The sequence below is a fragment of the Felis catus genome, chromosome X, assembly GCF_018350175.1.
Source record: "Felis catus isolate Fca126 chromosome X, F.catus_Fca126_mat1.0, whole genome shotgun sequence".
NCBI classification, from domain to species: Eukaryota; Metazoa; Chordata; class Mammalia; order Carnivora; family Felidae; genus Felis; species Felis catus.
This window is the reverse complement of record NC_058386.1, coordinates 7,898,147-7,918,759: the sequence shown is the minus strand read 5'-3', so window position 1 is coordinate 7,918,759 and position 20,613 is coordinate 7,898,147. Positions and strand designations below refer to the sequence as shown.

Below are 20,613 nucleotides of genomic sequence, written 5' to 3'. Positions count from 1 at the left end.
ATTCGCTCAAATATTGAGCTGATCTTTCAAAGTGAATGACCCACATGAAGGTTTCCAATATATATGCCAAGAAAAGCCCCTGGGGTCTGGAAATCAACAAAAAGAAACTGAATAAGGTCATTGCACGTGCTGAAAAACGTTTCCAGCTCATGACTTGCATATTTGTAGAAATGTTGCAATTTGGGGGCGCCTGGGTGGCTCAGTCAGTTGAGCGTCCGACTTCAGTTCAGGTCAGTATCTCACGGTTTGGGAGTTCGAGCTGCGCATTGGACTCTGTGCTGACAGCTCAGAGCCTGGAGCCTGCTTCGGATTCTCTGTCTCCCTTTTTCTCTGCCCCTCCCCCCCCCCCAAAATGAATAAACGTTACAAAATTTCAAAAAAGAGAGAAATATTGCAATTTGAGATATTGTTGATTCACATTACCGCTTACTTGAGGCAACTAAATATTTCTGTATCCTAAGACCAATATGATGGTACCACCCACTTTTCTGTTGGAAATTCCAAGTTTTTAAATGAAAACCTCAGAGTAGAGTCCTAAAATTGCTTAGTGGGAAATATTTTTCAGTGAAGCCGTATCTTACAACCACATCTGCTGAACCGTAAGGTTTGTCAAGTTGTGGTCACCCTCCGGCTGCCCTGTGGCCGACTTAATTTATGCCCAAAGGAATGCATGAATATAATAATCAGAATATCCGTAGCCCTGAAACTCACGTTATTCTATAGTCTGTTTACTAGTGTTTGGGTAGGAAATGATTATTTTATTTTTTTCACGAGATAAAAGCAAATCGCTGACAAGTTTCTTACCTGGAAAACAATATGCTTAATAACTCAATTATTAATACTCAATAATTAGAGTAACTCAACTTACAGAGTAGATTGACACATGGATCTATGTATGTCTTACACCAAAAATCAGTCTAATGAAATTTAAGACGTGAGAACAGCTTCTTAATATTTTGCTGAAATTGGCTTTTTTTTTTTTTACTTCAAATCAAATCTTTTAAGTATGACCCAGCTTCAAAATTAAATTCCCAGGGAATGAATAAGACATTATGGAAACTGATAATGCTGAAAGGGATTTTTTCTCTCCTTATTCATCCCCAAGATGAGTGGCAGTGCACGTTACCTATCTTGCATTATGTTTGCATCTCCGTAACTTCCAAGCCTGTTAAAATTGTAAACTATCATAAAATTCATTTAGCAAAGAATTCCAAAATGTTTTCATGCTCCTTGAGGATAAACATACAGAATATCTTCACAGAGATTCCAGGTATAGAGAAAGGACTTCAGAGATTGAAGAAAAGCCCAGAGGGTGTGATGAAAATAGAATTGATATCTCACTCCTAAAAGGGTTACTTAAATGCTTTTGATATATTCTGACTCTCCTATGGCTTATATTTCAAAGGCATAATGTTTAAGAAGAACATTAAACAAAACACCGGATCAGAGGGTGGAGAGAATGTTAGTGTTTCCTTTATTTCAACTTAATGAAATAATTTAAGGCAAGAACTTGGTTCACATTACCGATACCATAAAGTTCCAAGTGACGAGACCATTTAATAATAGTGGCTTATATTCCATTTTGGTTCAAAATATCTCAAGAAACTTCAACATAAAGTGCTCGTAAAATTTGACCTCCAGACAAAAGTGTACAATATATCTAATTTGGAGGAATGCATTTTAAACAATCTATATCTAGATATAGAGCAACGAGTAACTCCAGGATCCCTCATTATCAAGAATCGCCAACATTGTATACTTTATTTGAAGTGACCGTAGTCCTTTTTTAAATCCTCTGCCCCTTAGGGATGTCTTTAAGTCAAGACCAACCAAAAGGCACTGTATGTAGAGCCCAAAGGACATTTTGGTCCTGGGTGTACTGTTGGCTTTATTTGCTTCAGAATAGGGAAATACAATCCACAGGCCAAGTTTGATTCACCACAAACCAAATTCTGGCATGGACATTCCCTTACATACTGTCCGTGGCTGCATTCACACTAGTTGCAGAATTGAGTTGTTGGAAAGAGACCATACAGCCCACAAGCCCAAAACGTATATTCCCTGGCCCTCCACGGAGAGTAATTCTGACTCTGCCAGCCAATCTTTCCTGTTTTCCGGGTCTGTCACATTTTGCCTGGTCTCCGTGATTTCACCCAGACTCCTCAGTGCCCAGTCTTAATCGCCTTGACATCTATGTTCTTTCTAGAATTTCTTTACTCGCCCTGCCACCTTTTGTCTGAACTCTTGATAGTGACTTGTTTTTTGACCAAGTATCCAACTGCCACCAATCTGTTTAACCTTTTCTGCCTATACTCTATGAACCCCAGACATTCTTTTGTTCCTGACTGGCATTTCCATCTTCTTCGGATGGACACCACCAGGAATAATGACTTCTCACATCATCACCACCCCGCCATCCTTGTTCTAGCTCTATGTTTAGGTTTAAACTCTAGAGTTGTCCATGCCTAGTGTATATTTTGTTGTCTTTGGGGTAGAATACCATCAGGGAATGGTGGTATAGCATCATGTTCTGAAGACCAAATCAACTCTGCATGCCATCCTACTGGCCTACCTAAAAATCAGGTAGCCTGTTTCTATCCTTTGAATCTCTTATTTTAAATGGGGGAGAAATGCCAGCTCTTCCTTACAGAAGAATTCCAATTAATACGAGTAGAAATAATGATGGAAATAAAAAATACAATTTCTAAAGAAAACAGTTCTACATAGAGTTAGAAGACCACAATAATGACCTCAGAAAACAATCCACCAGTGGATGTTAAAATGAGTGGATGATAGTCGAAGAAGAAACAGGATGCTTGCTTAAAGAGTATCTCTCTCGAGATATCTAGTAATTACCAAGGGAGACAAATAGTAAGTGGACAGTGGAGAATCCTGGTAGACACCACCTTAGCCAGGTGATCAAAGTTCATATCATCGGTCATACCTACAGACATGACGCACCTCCAGGTATGTGACACCAGGAAGAGCTCATCACTTCTGCAGTGTTTTGTTCTCCCCAAAATGCATAACCTCAGTCTGATCATGAGAACACATCCAACCCAAGTTGATGGGCATTCTACAAGACAAGCAACCAGTACTCTTCAAAAGTGTCAAGGTCTGGAAAGAAAGAGAAACTTACTAACCAGAAGAGACTAAGGAGACGAGATAATTTAACACAATGTGGAATCCTAAATGGGATCCTGGAACCAAAAAAAAAGTGGGGGGGACATTCTGGGGCATCTGGGTGGCTCAGTCAGTTAAGCGTCCAACTTCAGCATCCAACCTGAGATCAGGTCATGATCTCATGGTTCGTGGGTTCGAGCCCCGCGTCGGGCTCTGTGCCGACAGCTCAGAGCCTGGAGCCTGCTTCAGATTCTGTGTCTCCCTCTCTCTCTGCGCCTCCCCCACTCATGCTCTGTCTGTCTCTCTCTCAAAAATAAATAAACATTAAAAAAAAATTAAGGACATTAGTGGGAAAACTGGTGAAATCTGAATAAGTTCTGTACTTTTGCTAATAGCATTATGCTAAAGTTAATTTCTTAGGGGAAGCTGGGTGAAGGGCATATGGGAACTCTCTGTGCTATCTTTGAAACTCTTCCCTAAGTCTACAAATATCTCCAAAAGAAAAGATGAGCTGTTAAAAAGAAATTGCATCTTAGTTCCTGAGGGGTGTCTTGTGGGAATCATGTAACAAAATTAGCTCCAGAAGTTTCCTTTTAATCCTTTTTGACTTCTCAATTACTTCTACTATTTTTGCTAATTCTCCAAATAAAAGATTCCCAAGGTTGACCGAATGATGTAGTCCCATAACCTGTGTTAAGATTGCTTCTTTCCTCTAGCATGAAGTGTCCAGCACCCAAAAGCCAGTTATGAGTCTTCTCCTTTTTAGCAAGGGGCAATACATTTTCCACTCAGAAGGACAGCCCTTGTAGACGCTCATTCTAAACAGACCCAGGCTCAAGGTGGTGGGTGACCAGACAGAAACAGAAATACCATATAGGGCAACCACATCACCAGTCAGAAAACTGCTTGGTGAACTTTGGGAACGTCTTTCATGTCATGAACAGAAAGCCTAAGGAGCTATTTTACATCCTAGAAAATACTGAAAGGTAGAGTAGAATGATCTAAAGAAGAGCCTCTTGATCAAACCAATTGGGGCTTTGGAGACAAATTTCCTGCTCTCAATTCTGCCAGTTTTCAAAGAAAGTTATTTATTTCTGGATACTACTATGACATTCCTTCCTTCCTCATTCAGTATGTATTTGGGCTTCACCACTGTGTAGGGCATAATGCTGGTCAGTACCTTGTGGCCAGTATTAACTGATCCCAGAGAGAAGCCTGGGACTTAATGTTAGAGGAGCCACCTTGCAGTTCTATCTCTAGCGCTGTCGGTAGATGAACTTGAGGTGTAGAGCCATGGTTCCCCGCAGAGAACTGACTCTCCAAATGTGTCAGAGGTTTAAAAAAAACAATAACGGGTAACTGCTGCACTTTTGGAGATTCTGATTCAGTAGGTTTTGTTTAGGGGCAGGCAAGTTTGAATTTCCCAGGGATGCTTGATCATTAGCCTCACCAGGGAAGCATTTCAAAATACGTGGGTTGGTGGAACCCGAGAATCACTGTGTATCTCAAATTCCGTGGGTGATTATTATGACCCTAAAGTTTGGGAAGTGCTGATCAAGAGACAAAATTGGAAGGCAGGCTTAAATAACTGGCAAGTACAACGGAAATGTAGATTGTGTTACCTTTCGTTGTATTCACTGATGACGCGTTTAGCGTAACACATTTCTAAAACAAGTGACGGCCTCGGCTGAAAATAGTACTACATTCATCTTTTGAAGAATTGGGCTTTTCTGACCTTCCAGAGGCAGGAGGCGATGGCGTAAGGAAAAGGAGACACCTTCCCGACCAGCAAAATCATCAGGATCGACCCTAGGGCTCAGCACTGACATTGTATAGCCACTGTGGCTTTACATGCAGCCCTTCTGTGTAGAAAAATGACTGTGTTCTCATGGGATTGTGACCCCACATTCCAGGATAAAGTCAGCAGATTTCAGGCCATCCCTCTAAGAAAGGGTATCCCAAAGTGCGGATCATAGAGCACTAGTTCTGTCTGAGGGTCATCGTGCTGTGAAAGAGGTAATTCCATGAAAAATGAACTTCTGTGGACAAATGGTTTGGGGCAGCTTGGCATTTTATATTCATCTGGAGAGCCATCGCACATATTAGCACTTTTAAAGCTCTGATAAGTCCTGCATGCCTGATTGACATTGTTTAATTCACATTTTTCAAATTAACATAGAATTCTTTTTTTTTTTTTTCTAATAGGAGGACCTCTTCACACCGGAGAATCTGCCCCTCGGAGAAATCTTGAGGAACCTTGTCCTGAGGTACTAATATGGTGCTGACATCTAGAATTATTTTATGGGATTTAACGCTGGTGACAAGGAATAGGCATTTACTCTGTTCTAAGATGAAATTAAACAGCAAATTAAGTACACTGAAAACAATGCACTTGTTTAGTGGCGGGTGGAAATAACTACATGGAGAAAAGAAGAGAAATTTTTCATTTTATATATCTGTTTATATTGTGGGGTTTAGGAAATCAAACAAGTTATGGAAGTCTAATTTCTAAATTGAGCAAGAGGCATGCGCTGAATACTACTGGTTACTCTGCTCTGTTGGTTGCTGTGGACACTCCCAAGGGATATGGTTTGCAGAGCTTATAATAGATTTGTGGTATTAATAGAGAGTGTTTATTGAGTTCCTAATATGTGCTAGCATCCAGTCTAATGCTTTACATCTATTATCTCGCTCAGTTCCCACAATAGCCATGTAAAGTAAGTACCAATATTATGCCCATGCTTTCTGGATTAGGAACTTCTTTTTTAATTTTTAAAAAATATTGATTGATTTAGAGAGAGAGAGAGAGAGAGTGAGAGAGCAAGTGGGGGAGGGGCAGAGAGAGAGGGAGAGAGAGAATCCCAAGCAGGCTCCACGCTGTCGGAGCACACCCCGACACAGGGCTCGATCCCACGAATCATTTGATCGTGACCTGAGCCGATATCAAGAGTCGGATGCTTAACCGACTGTGCCCCCAGATTAGGAACTTTTCTAAGTCGCACTGATAATTAGTAGTAAAGCTGGTATCTAAGGCCTGAAGATTTCACTCTAGAAACCCCAAGCTTGACCATTAGGCTACAGGGCCTCCAGACGGCATGCGTGGGTCCTTGCTTACTGGGCATGCAGAAGGAAGGATTACTGGACTTGGGGGCTCATCTAAAAATTCCGCATTTTCTGTGACTCTCAGCTTTATTCCCCCTAAAATAAATGTTTTTTAAAGTATTTAGCCAACATACACACAATAATGCAACCAATATACATCCGCGTGTCTTATACATTTGCTTGAACGTTCCTATCTCTTCGAGGAGGCTCCTACCCCTTGCTTTTGTAGGAACTTTCTGTTTTGTAAAAAAGCTTGGCCGAGGGGCGCCTGGGTGGCGCAGTCGGTGAAGCGTCCGACTTCAGCCAGGTCACGATCTCGCGGTCCGGGAGTTCAAGCCCCGCGTCGGGCTCTGGGCTGATGGCTCAGAGCCTGGAGCCTGTTTCCGATTCTGTGTCTCCCTCTCTCTCTGCCCCTCCCCCATTCATGCTGTCTCTCTCTGTCCCAAGGATAAATAAACGTTGAAAAAAAAAATTAAAAAAAAAAAAAAGCTTGGCCGAGTTCATTTTTGCCATCCAACTTTAGTGACAAGGTCACATGTGAAATTTCGATCTCGTTCGGACTCTGCACGTGGCACATTTCGTGGTCTGTCATTATTTCCCAGCGGCGTGGAATGAAAGGCCTTTCCTTGTGTTTGTTGGCAACCTTTGGTTCCTCGGTCATACTGAGGTACTATAAGCATGAGGCGACCCTGCCGCGTTACCAGGAGTTTTAGTCGAGCGTACTAGATATTATTTCGGGCAAATCCTACTCGTTCATTTTCTGTCGGTTAAGTTTGGTCTTCTCCCATCCCTTTGGGCTTCTATCTTTGAATGCTTGTTTACTGTTCTGTTGTTTTAGAAGGCAGGCTTTCTCGTACCATGGGGTCCTTTCAAAATATTAAGTCGACCGTGACGATGACAAAAGACTCTTATTGAATTATCTTTTCTCGTGCCGCCTCATTCCCCGCAGTTTCTTGGTCGGGGGGCGGCTGGGGCAAGACTTGCTACTGACTGGGTGCCAAGCTGTTCGCCATATCACGTCTGTTGAATGTACGTGGGGTGAGAGCTCATGTGCAGGACCAGGGGTGTCCTCGCCTAAGCCCCTTCCCTTCCAGATTCCTTTCAGGATGACTTTCCCATTTCCTGTCCTGCTGATCACGCCCTTGGAAGGGATTTGAAGTCTGGAGTGTCTTTGATGTTTTCTTCTGGCCATGCCAAAGCCTCCCTGGGAGACAACAGGCTCTCTCAAGCCTGTGCAAATGGGTTTTTAAGTCAGTGTGGCTGCCAAGCTGTTGTGTTTCCTTGCTCTCTCTTTGATGTCCATCTAGCATGGTGCCTTGTATGCCTCACCCAATGCCTGGCATGTAGCAAATTCTCATTACCATTGCCTCGGTATGGAAACTTGCATGGAAAGTATTTCTGGGACTCCCCCCCCACCCATCCCAAGTTTATTTCCTTCTTCCTGTTCCATCTCCTTCCCTCTCCCTTCTACCGTTACAGACATTGGCCAGATGTTAAGAAAATTCAATAAATTGAAACAAAACAAAACAAAACAAACAAGGAAAACCAAGGAGAGATAAGAACGTGGTTTCTTTAAATAACAGACTACAGGGTTGGGATAAATGTCAATGTCACCGTACTCACATACTGAGAACTTACGGTTTCGAGGTTTCAGATCTCCTGGCAAGGCTTTGGACTCATCCAGTAAGCCCAGCTTAAATATATTCTGTTCCTGTTCTTTCTGAGGTGTGAGAAGAGTATTTATGGAGGGGCTGATCCCAAAATGAGGTGTTAACAAATCAGACAATCCCTTCCACCCCCTCTTGACACATACTGGCAACTCTCACCACATTCATTTTATTTTATGCTTACTAGTTGGTTTCCAAACGAATTTTTTTTTTTCATAAAGAAACTAGTGAAATGAAACACAAGGGGTGTGACTTTAAACAATGCCGTGTTAAATTTAGAGTTTGGATAAAGCACCGATGTCGTTAAAAATATACACGTATGTACTTCGGTTCCTAGACTCTTGGACATCAGAATATTCCAGTGGCTTTAAAGGATGCCATGTTAAATTTAGAGTTTGGATAAAGCGCCGATGTCATTAAAAATATACATGCATGTACTTCAATTCCTAGACTCTTAGACATCAGAATGTTCCAGCCTAATTCCCTGGGATGGAGCACAAAGGGGTTTGTTGAGACGTGGACGGGCTGAGGGACTCGAGTCCCAGGTCGACCCTGAGTTCTGTTTTCTCTCAAGACTTTAAGCATTCTTTTCTCTTTCCTCCTGACCGGTGACGCCAGCTCTGTTCCTCCTGGGAATCTCGGACATTATTCTTCCTTTTCAACCTGAATTGTTCTTCCTGGCGCCTGTCATTCTTTTTGTCATTGTATTTGGTGTCTCCCTCCAGCAATTCCAGCAGATGCTTCTCGGCTTTCCTTCCCGCTTTGAGTTTCTAGCAAGCATGCCTATATCTGCTTTACCCTCTGCTGTCTTGGGCCCCAGCGGTATTTCCCAGGGAACTGGTCAGGCTGTACAGAGCGGGAAGATTGGCGGCCTCGTGTTGCTTCGAATGATAATAAATAATGCAAAGAGAGGGGCAGTGTTTGGGTGAATACGGGCAGGGTATTACTTCTCTTTGCACTGTATTAACTATGGACTGGAGAGAAGCAGAGGCCCAGATAATCCTGCCACCTAAACATGAAATTTGCCTGTGGCTGCTGAGTGCTTTCTTTGCAATGAAATTTAAATGTGAGCCTTTGGACCTTCCAAACATTCACACTTTACACACCAGGGGTGTTTTAAACCCTGGCCTGAGGCACTGGACAAGGTGTCCGGGTTACTTGTCCTGAAATCCTCCGTTTCAAACCTCCTTTGCCGAGGAAGGGCTGCAGGCCCTTCTACGGCTTTTCATAGCCAGACTGTTCTGGTTGAGGATATGTGTTCTCACGGTTCAGCCTGCCTTTCAAGTACAAGGGGCGTCATCATTAGTAGTGTCGGCCCAGCATTTCCGCCGCTCTGTGCTTCCTCCTTCCGGGGAGGGCATCGCTGAGAAAGTCTTGCCAAAGTCCTGTTCAACGCGCAGAGGGGCGGTCTCTGGCAATGACCTTCTTTCCTGACTATGGCCAAATATGTTTTCAGAGGGAAATGAATGCATCAATACACAAATACAGAAATCTAGAAATATCTAATATATACATTTATTAAAAATGTGTATTTATTTCGGTATTGATTTGCTTATTTAAAAGAAAACCTACTTCTTGCCAGAGTGAAAGCAGGATTTGTCTATGATAAAAATCACAGAAGATAAGAAGGAGTTAAGGAAACCATTGGACCAAGGCACAAAAAGTGTTGCTCTAAATACACGACTTCTCAAATTCTTTAGAAGTATTTATGAACATTTTATAATATGCCTTGTACTGTCTTAGGCATACTGACGTCTAAAAAATAAATATAAGAGATTATCTCTGCAAACAGGGGCCTCACTATCTTAAAAACAAACTTTGCATCGGGCACCGAGATCGCATTCAAAAAGAAAAGTTGAATGAAAGGATATGCATTCAAATTATGTTGGTCGTAAGAAATGGAGGAAAGAATGCTTCATTTTCACCGAATGCCAAAAACGACATAAATTTAGAAATGTTTGCCCACGAAAAATAGCTCAGAGCTTTCTTAGCCATATGTCCCACTCAGCAAAACTTCGAGTAATTTACCATCTCATCTTTGCCTAGAATATAGTAATAGCAAATAGAGGCTAAGAGGTGGAAAAAGAGAATTAAGCAAACATTAGGGCCATGGTTCATTTTAGAAACGTATTTACACTCAACCATGTCTAAAGTTGATTACAGATCATTAGATTAAATTATAGACTCTTTTGAACCCCCAGTGGGCTCGTTCAGAAGACGGTCAGAAGACAAACTGGGATACCAACCAAGCCTGTCCTACGGGTACTTGAGACCACTGAGATTAAATTCTCTCACACCCTGAGTGCTTCAGCCTGCTATCACATGTAACTGTAAACGTTCAAGTTCCTTAGACGTAAATGTGCCGAGCTTACACCTTGTTTTCTATGCAGACATTTTCAGATTTTATCACATCACACGTAATGGGACAGCAGACAGCCCCACCTGTCCCCGCAAACATTTGCTGATTCTTTTCCTGTCTCCCTTCTCCCAGGCCTCCTAATAGCTGCTGCCCAGGGGTCTGTCTAGCTCTTCTGTAAACAGTCTGTGGTTGCTAACAGAGAGGGCTGTTTGTCCTTTGGGCTTGGGCAGCTTGAAAGGCTGTGTTGAGCAGCCCATGACACCGACCAAGAAAATGTTGGAAGGTGATGACACAAGGGACTCGATCTGAAGACCGATTGTCTCCCCTTGCATCTGGTTGTTCCCGGTTTTGCGTGACGTGTAAGGGTGAGGTAGAGGATTACAAGCATTGGAATTGTGTCAATCTGTGTAACAGCCCTGCTTACGTAGAGTGTGAGTTGGACATATTGTGTGCTCGAGGGTGAATGGACCTCAAGTGTGAGGTTTAACAGAACATAATGTGTTTGGATGGGTGCCCCAGTTCTCTCTACCGGAAGCCTGACCCTACTATTCTGTGGGGATGTAAAGGCACCCCAGTAGCCATGGTCTTGAAAGGCAGTATATAGAAACTGGAAATAGAAAGCCAGGAAGAAATTTGAGATTGCAGGTAAACCCTTTGTTACAAACGACAAGGGACATGTGCTGGTTATTCTCATGTAGCTGAGAAATCGAAGTTCAACCTAAGTTTAAATGTAATTTATTTAAAAACAATTTTTTTAATGTTTATTTATTTTTGAGAGAGAGAGAGAGAGAGAGAGAGAGAGAGAGAGTGCGATTGGGGGAGGGGCAGAGAGAGAGGGAGACACAGGATCCCAAGCAGGCTCCAGGCTCCAAGCTGTCAGCACAGAGCCCGACGTGGGGCTCAAACTCACGAACTTGAGCCGAAGTCAGATGCTTAACCATCTGAGCCACCCAGGCGCCCCAAGTTTAAATGTAATCTAGGGGCGCCTGGGTGGCGCAGTCGGTTAAGCGTCCGACTTCAGCCAGGTCACGATCTCGCGGTCCGTGAGTTCGAGCCCCGCGTCGGGCTCTGGGCTGATGGCTCGGAGCCTGGAGCCTGTTTCCGATTCTGTGTCTCCCTCTCTCTCTGCCCTCCCCCGTTCATGCTCTGTCTCTCTCTGTCCCAAAAATAAATAAACGTTGAAAAAAAAAAAATAAATGTAATCTAAATTCCTATGACAACTCTTCACAGGTTAGTTAAATTTACCCAGGTGCTTAAATGCACTACTGGGCGTATTTTTTTGGACTTCTGTTCATCATATTCCAGAGAAATAACAATTATAGAAGAGGTATGTACACTTGATGGGAGGGGTCGCTAACATTTAAAAAATTTTTTAATATTTAATGTGTGCTAGACCAGTGCTTCTCAGATAAATTCTAAATAAAATCTGAGTGAGTCCAATCCAACAACATATGAAAAAGGATAACACGTTGTGATCGTGTGGGGTTAATCTCAGGAATGCATCAGCCAATCTAATTCACTGTATTAGCAAACTAACAAAAGAAGTTAAAAAGCTATATGCTAATCGTAATAGACACAGAGAAAGCATTTGTCAAAATCCAGTGTCCATTCCTGACAAAGCCTCTCAGCAAATAGGAATAGGAGAGAAGTTCCTCAGCCTGATAAAGGGCATCTATGAAGAACCCACAGCTAACATCATCCTTCTGGTGAAAGACTGAGGCTTTCTCTCTAAAATCAGAACCAAGATCAACATGTCTATTTCATCACCTCTATTTGACATTGCACTGGAGCTTCTAACCAGAGAAATTACTTAAATAAAAGAAAGAAAGATTGGAAAGAAAAAAGTAAAGCTGTCTATATTCACAGATGACATCATAGCCCATGTGAAAAATTGGATGGATCTACATATAAAAAAAGCTGCTGGAACTAAATAAATGAGTTTAGCAAAATTGCAAGAAACAAGATCAATACACAAAACTAATTGTACTTTCAGAACTGGCATGGAACGATAGGAAATTGAAATTAAAATATCATTTACAATAGCATGAAAGTAAGACATGCTTAGGGATACATTGGAAAAGATATATAAAAGAAACTTACAGTTACAGCTATAAAACATTCCTGAGAGAAATTAAATAATTACCCACATAAATAGTCAGATATGCCTTATTCTAGTACCAGAAGTCTCAATCAATGTTGTTAAGATGTCATTCCCCACAAGTTGGCTAATAGATTCAATGCAATCCTAATCAAAATCTTAGTGTGTTTTTTTATAGATGACAAACTGATTCTAAAATTCATATGGAAATGCATAGAACCTAGAATAATCAAAACAACATTTAAAAAGTAGAGCAAAGGTAGGCTAACACTACCTAACTTCAAGACTTATAATTAAGCTGCTATAATCGAGATAGTGTGATATTGACATAAATATAGATAAATATATCAATGGAATAGGATAGAGAATCCAGCAATAGACCCAGATATATATGGACAACTGAATTTTGACATAGGTGGAAAAAAAATAGACAAATCATAGTCTCAAAAAAATGGTGATGGAACAATTGGATGTCCATACTCAAAAAAAAAAAAAAAAAAAGAAAAGAAAAATGAAACTTTGGTCTATACCTCATATCACATATACAACATATATGATCTGTAATCCAATGTAAAGCCTAAAACCATAAAACTTCTGTAAGAAAGCGTAAGAGAAACTTTTCATCCTGGATTAGGCAAAGACTACTTAGATACAACACCAAAATATGATCTATAAAAGGACACATTGATAATATGGACTTTATCAAAATAAAAATAAATCTGTTCTATGAAAGTCACAGTTGAGGAATCAAAAGACAAGCACAGAGTAGGATAAAATATTTACAAATCATATGTCTGATAAAGGACTCGTATCCAGAACGTGTAAATAACTCTTAAAACTTAATGAGGAAACCAGCCACCCATTCAGAAACTGGCAAAATTCTTGATAGATAGGATGCTTTCTCCATGCCTGACTTCACAGACCCAGGATCCTTCCGTCATGTAGGATTACATGAAAGGTCCATAAACTGGGAATTTTATGAGCCAGACCTGGGGGTGTGTGGTATACACATCACTTCCGGCCCACGTTTCATTGGCCACAATCCAGTCATGTAGTCATACATGGGTAGTCATACCCAAGAAACGAGGAAAACGGGTTTAGCAAACGGCTATTAATCTCTTCCACATTCTGCATCATTACATTTGGTGACTATCCGTAGACACCTAAAGGTGGTTTTATGGCAAATAAGAATATTCTATAGTAAATCCCAAATGTATAAAATCATTACCACAGTACCACCTAATTTAGCTTTTTTCCCTTCCCTTTTTCCTCATGTCTTCATAGGGGTAAAGAAATACTCTTTTGGTTGGGTAAAATTATGGAGATCTCTCTCTCTCTCTCTTTTTTTTAAATTTTAGAGACAGAGAGTGAACGCAAGTGGGGGAGAGGGGCAGAGGGAGAAAGAGACAGAATCCTAAGCAGGCTCACACTCTGCACGGAGCCCGATGGGGGGCTCTATTGCACGGCCCTGGGATCATGACCTGAGCCAAAATCAAGAGTTGGACACTCAACCAACTGAGCCACCCAAGCACCCCAAGATACCTCTTTTTTATCTGTAAATATGAGAATATTTGCAGAGTGGGCTTGAAAAAAATGTTACCTTTGCCTTGGCCCGACAGTTCTTCTTAGGAAGAAAAATAATAACGAATTACGTGGTCGCAGGTGATATCCCAATGACCTGGTCTGTAAAGGTGGATGCTAATGAAGATCTAGGGGGCACAGCGAATACTGAGTGCAGAGTAGAGATCAAAGAAATGGGGCAAGACTGGGAATGTGAGAGATGGGGCAAGAGGTTGGAGCCTGTGGAAAAAGAGTTTATGGGAAATTCTAACACAAGAGTGTGGAAAAAAAAAGGTTTTAAGGAGAAAGATGCTAAAGATTCAATTTGACATTTGTATGCTGTAAGGTAAATGGCATCCTTTGCCTCCAACCTTCACCAAAAAGCTGCTACACCCAGAGCCTCGTGTCATTGGCACTTTGAGTGGCATCTAGTGTAAGGCCATAAGAACTATGTCCATTCAGGACCCCTGAGAAGCAGATACACAGATGGAGAAAAGGCCAATGAAAGTTAAGGGCGAGAGAGAGCGGGAGTAGGCAGGAAGAGCCCTTAATCCATGATTCAACTCTAATACCTGTGAGGGGAGACAAGGAAGGAAGATTGGGACAGAAGCCTCCTAGCCTGCAGTGCAGCTCTAGGCCCATTATGGCCTGGCTGATGGGGAACCTCTGAGCAGAGCTTGCCCGTTGGGAGAATCAGACAGGGGCCTGGATCTAGTCCCCTTCCGTGCTCAGTTCTTGGTCGGGAGCAGCCTTGAGGCAGGGTAGCGTTGGCATAGCGTTGTGTCTGCTAACCACATTCCTAGCTGGAAATTCTCCTGAAAGAGAGATCTGAGCAACCCCAGAGCCACCAAAAGGGATAAGCTCCGAAGGGTGAAGTGGTCCAAACACTGAACTGATTCATCAGGAGCAGGAATTGCGGTCAGAAACGAGTAGAAGTCCAAGGCCCGCCAACCCCTGTGAGTCCTTGGAGAGTCACTACAGCAGAGTCTCGACACCAAAACACCTGCTATGAAATGACCGGTTATGAAGGAGAGAGAAGAGAGGTGTCTAGTTGTTTTTAACATTTGTAACATTTAATCTATGCGTGTAAACGCAGTTGACCATTGAACAGCACAGGCTTCAACCGTGTGGATCCACTTATAAACGGATGCTTTGTTCAATAAATGCCGAACAGTATTGTAAATGTATTCTCCTTATGATTTTCTTCATAACATTCTTGTTTCTCTAGCTTACTTGATTGTAAGAATACAGCATGTAATACATATAACGTCCAAAGTGTGTGTTAATCAGCTGTTTGTTATTGGTAGAGCTTCTGGTCAACAGTAGTCTATTAGTAGTTCATGTTTTGGAGAATCAAGAATTATATACAGATTTTTGACCGCACCAGGGGGTCTGTACCCCTAACCCTCATGTTGTTCAACGGGCCACTGTATCTCCTTTTCAGAGGTCTTTGCTTCACACCAGATTCATTTAGCTGTGCCCCCTAATTCTGGGCATAGCTGACTGTGGACAGCAGTGGCAGATTCAGGTACAGCGTTTCTGAAAGTTGCCACCAGACTATTAGCGACTGGGGACTTTTTCACATAAAATGGACACTGCATTATCTTGGAGAATTCAGTGCTGTAACGATAAAGGAAGCTAATTTCTAAATTCTTTTCTGGACCTAACATCACACTTGGCGCCCATACTGTAAATGTCCCTCTTCCCCTCATAGCAACACACGAAGTTTATGTGCACCTAGGACTTGACATATAGCTTAGGGAGGATTGATTTTCTTTACCTGAATTTGTTTTAGAGAATATCGTGTTTATATCAATATCCTGATTACTCTGGAGATATTAAGCTCCAAACCGCACACATTTTACACTTTTAAAACATTTAAGGTTTTATTTTGGCTTCAGAATTTTTTCTTCCATTTAGATACCACGAGCGTTTCCAGGGATGATCTCAGTTCTGGGCACATGAAGGACAGTCATGTGTTTCAATATCAAACCCAGATGGGTGCAGTTTGCAACACCCGTGACAGGTTTCCCTGCTCTAGGCTGACCAACTCCTCATGGTTTCCCAGGACTTTTCTGGGCACTGGAAGTCCCACATCTTGGGAAACTCCCCAGTTCTGGGGAGGGTTGGTCATCCTAGCCAGCTCTTGTCCTCAAACAAAATAAGAAAGTTCTATCAGCAGGGTGGCCATTCTTGGCCTGCAGGTTACATTCCTGTTTACTTTCCAAGGTGGTGAAAAGGCAGGACCCCTATAGACATCTTTGATTGCTGTCACATTATTTCAAACATTTAAGAGTTACAATGGCGTAGGATATCTAGTGGATTTACCTGTACTCATTGCTGTATCAGAATATGTTCTTCGTAAAATTAAATACTGAACACGTTAAAAATACCTCTTATTTTCCCAAAGCAATAAAGGGATGGACACAATTGCATTTTCAACAATCTTCATGTGTATTTATTGTTTGTCTTCTCTTTTGAGTTTACTTTTATTCAGCTTCCGACTCCTTGGGGCTGCCCTAAATGAAGAAATCAAATTAACAGTAAACTGAGCCATGCATGCAACTCTTGTCCTTTTTAAAGTTCAGTTTGTGTGGGTGTGTACACACACACACACACACACACACGTGTAGATAAATATATACATACATGTATATATTTCATGGCATATATTGCAAATCAAGAAATCATAAGGAAGAAAAATGTAAAAAGGGGTGGTTTATTCCTCAAAGCAAAGTCAGTCCAATTGAATTACTATTTCAGTTGACCATGTGACAAACCCAATTGGGAATTTCCAGATGCAGAGAGGTAAAAACGCCAACGTTATTAAAACGTAAGCCAAAGCAAAATCACAGTCTAAAATGGAAATGGCATTGAGGAAAAGGCTGATTTTGTTTGGCATGCACTGTAAAATTCTAATTTCATGTAGGTTTAAAAACATGAAACGCCCACCCTTACATAGCCATAGAGGGAAAGACAAGCCCACGCTAAGCTGATTGTCCACGGTTCTTAAATTTTTATGTTAATAATAATATAAATTGTTGATAACATTTGGGGGCTCAATTGATAATGGCGTTGGACGATTTCATGAACTAAAAGAAATTATTTTGGCAGAGATCATCAAAACGGAGATATGATTTGATCTTCGGAGATCAACTTGGACCTACAACATATCTATACATACCCAACATATGAAATCATAGAGGAGGCACGTTTTTATAAAATATTGGAAGTACGAGTACAACCTTTTCATAAACCAAATAAAGCCAGGTTTTTTTTCAGTGCTTTAGGTATGATCTCTCTTAGAAAGATGACCCACATTCATAACCTACAGATGAAGGCATAGGGTGCCACATTTTTACAAAGATTGGAAGTACTCATAATTAAGAAAGCCAGTCTTCTCGGGACTCCTGGGTGGCTCAGTTGGTTAAACATCTGACTTTGGCTCAGGTCATGATCTTGCAGTTTGTGAGTTTGAGTCCCACATTGGGCTCTCTGCTGTGAGCACAGAGCCTGCTTCAGATCCTCTGCTTCCCTCTCTCTCTGCCTCCACCTTTCTCAATTAAATAAACTTTAATTTAAAAAAAAAAAAGCCAGTCTTCTCTCTGACTTCAGGTATGATTCCCTTAGAATGATGACTGTGCATGCCAATGGCCTGAGACAGACTATAATCTGTAGGATTTACAGTACTTTGCTTCACTAGAACAAGCAATTCTAAATTTTTTATGGAACCACAAAAGACCCCAAATAGCCAAAGTAATATTGAAGAAGAAGACCAAAGCGGGAGGCATCACAATCCCAGACTTTAGCCTCTACTACAAAGCTGTAATCATCAAGACAGCATGGTATTGGCACAAAAACAGACACATAGACCAATGGAATAGAATAGAGATTCCAGAATTGGACCCACAAAAGTATGGCCAACTAATCTTTGACAAAGCAGGAAAGAATATCCAATGGAAAAAAGACAGTCTCTTTAACAAATGGTGCTGGGAGAACTGGACAGCAACATACAGAAGGATAAAACTAGACCACTTTCTTACGCCATTCACAAAAATAAACTCAAAATGGATAAAGAACCTGAATGTGAGACAGGAAACCATCAAAACCCTAGAGGAGAAAGCAGGAAAAAAACCTCTCGGACCTCAGCTGCAGCAATTTCTTAACTTGACACATCTCCACAGGCAAGGGAATTAAAAGCAAAAATGAACTATTGGGACCTCATGAAGATAAGAAGCTTCTGCACTGCAAAGGAAACAATCAACAAAACTAAAAGGCAACCAACAGAATGGGAAAATGTATATGCAAATGACATCGGACAAAGGGCTAATATCCAAAATCTATAAAGAGCTCACCAAACTCCACACCCAAAAAACAAACAATCCAGTGAAGAAATGGGCAGAAAACATGAATAGACACTTCTCTAAAGAAGACATCCATATGGCCAACAGGCACAGGAAAAGATGCTCAACGTCGCTCCTCATCAGGGAAATATAAATCAAAACCACACTGAGATACCACCCCACGCCAGTCGAAGTGGCTAAAATGAACAAATCAGGAGACTATAGATGTTGGCGAGGATGTGGAGAAATGGGAACCCTCTTGCACTGTGGTGGGAATGCAAACTGGTGCAGCCACTCTGGAAAACAGTGTGGAGGTTCCTCAAAAAATGAAAAATAGATCTACCCTATGACCCAGCAATAGCACTGCTAGGAATTTACCCAAGGGATACAGAAGTGCTGATGCATAAGGGCACACGTACCCTAATGTTTATAGCAGCACTTTCAACAATAGCCAAATTATGGAAAGAGCCTAAATTTCCATCACCTGATGATTGGATAAAGAAATTGTGGTTTATATACACAATGGAATACTACTTGGCAATGAGAAAGAATGAAATATGGCCTTTTGTAGCAACGTGGATGGAACTGGAGAGTGTTATGCTAAGTGAAATAAGTCATACAGAGAAAGACAGATACTATATGTTTTCACTCTTATGTGGATCCTGAGAAACTTAACAGAAGACCATGGGGGAGGGGAAGGAAAAAAAAAGTTAGAGAGGGAAGGAGCCAAACCATATGAGACTCTTAAAAACTGAGAATAAACTGAGGGTTGATGGGGGTGGAAGGGAGGAGAGGGTGGGTGATGGGCATTGAGGAGGGCACCTGTTGGGATGAGCACTGGGTGTTGTATGGAAACCAATTAGGCAATAAATTTCGTATTAAAACAAATTTTAACAAATAAAGTACTTTGCTTCATAGTAAAAAGATCATGAACTTCAGAGTCAGGTAGACCTAGGTTCAAGTCCCAGCACAACTTAGAGATATACAAAATAAAGCAAACATAGATAATTGAGTGTGGAATAGCCCCGGGATCAATAGAATTTGAATACAGGACATCTCACTTCAAAATACATTATATAAAAACTGAAAATTTCTGACCTGCAGAAAACCTACCATACACAAAACAAATGAGAAGTACAGCAGATAAAGAGCTGATATAAAGAGTTTTTATAGATATAAAGAGTTTTTACAAATCAATACCCAAAAGACATATATAGGCAAGTTACAGAAAAAGCAATGAACAGTTTTTAAGAAAATGAAGTTCCCACTTCAGCCATGATTAAGTAGGTATATATTAAAACACCAAAATACTAAAAATTAAAACCACGCCATGAGTTAGGAGAAATGTAGGGAAATAGGCATTCTCAGATTAGGCATGTCAACTGGTGATCTCCTTTGGTATTGCTTAAATGAATGATAAAGAATGTGAGACATGTTAGCCTGATCTTTTGCAAATAAGAGAATACACGGAGCACAATGGCTTAAGTAAGTCCATGTTTACTTTTCTCATATAATTTGAAGTTTGGAGGGAAGTGGCTGCTGGTTCAGGGGCTCTGGGTTGTGATATGTCAAGATGCCTACCATAGCACCAGGTACCGTGTCTGCAATCAAGTCAGTAAAGAGCAAGGAGGGAGGGTGGGATCAACGCTGGTACATCTGTTCCTTTATTAGGTAAACAAAAGTTTACCTAGATAAGCACACTTTCATTGACACCCTACTGGTGGGAACTATGATATATTGAACACACATAGCTGTAAGGGAAACTGGGAAAGTCTTAGCCTAATGATGGGAAGTGAAAGAGAAAGAAGGTGGGAGCAGTTGTTGCTTCAGACAACTTGCAGTGTCTGCTACACATCTGGAGAACAATAGGTATCAAAATGCACATGCCAACTGACCATGTAAAGTATCGGCAGGGATGTGAATCAACTGGAACGCTCATACACTTCCATAAGTAGAAAACGGCACAACCACTTGGCAAAACCATTTGGCAGCCTCTTATAAAGTTGAACATACACCTAGAAACTCCACCCCTGGTTATCTTCCCAAGGGAAATGTACATCTGTGCCCATGAAAGACATTTGCAAGGATACTCAAGGAAGCAATGTTCATAATAGCTCCAAACTACAAATAAATGCCTATCAAAGATGAATGAATGAACAAATTGTAATATATGCGTACAATGGAATAGTGCTCCACAATTACAAAAATAAAGAACCATTGGTATACAAAACAACTTGAATGAATTTCAGAAACGTTATCCTGAGCAACAGAAGTCAGGCACAAAGGCATGCGTATTGTTTGATCTCATTTATACGAAATTCTACAACCAGCAAAAGAAACTATGGTGACAGGAAACAGAAA

The 20,613-nt window shown here is 41.2% G+C and overlaps 1 protein-coding gene across 4 annotated transcripts in view; it reads left to right on the top strand.

The window, feature by feature from the left end:
- MID1 (midline 1) overlaps positions 1–20,613 on the top strand; it is a 587,700-nt gene that overhangs the window by 182,166 nt on the left and 384,921 nt on the right. For all 4 annotated transcript variants that reach the window (XM_019823542.3, XM_019823539.3, XM_045050344.1 and 1 more), the window contains one exon: positions 5,329–5,390. The gene's annotated coding sequence lies outside the window, so the exon portion shown is untranslated. The remainder of the gene's footprint in view (positions 1–5,328; positions 5,391–20,613) is intronic.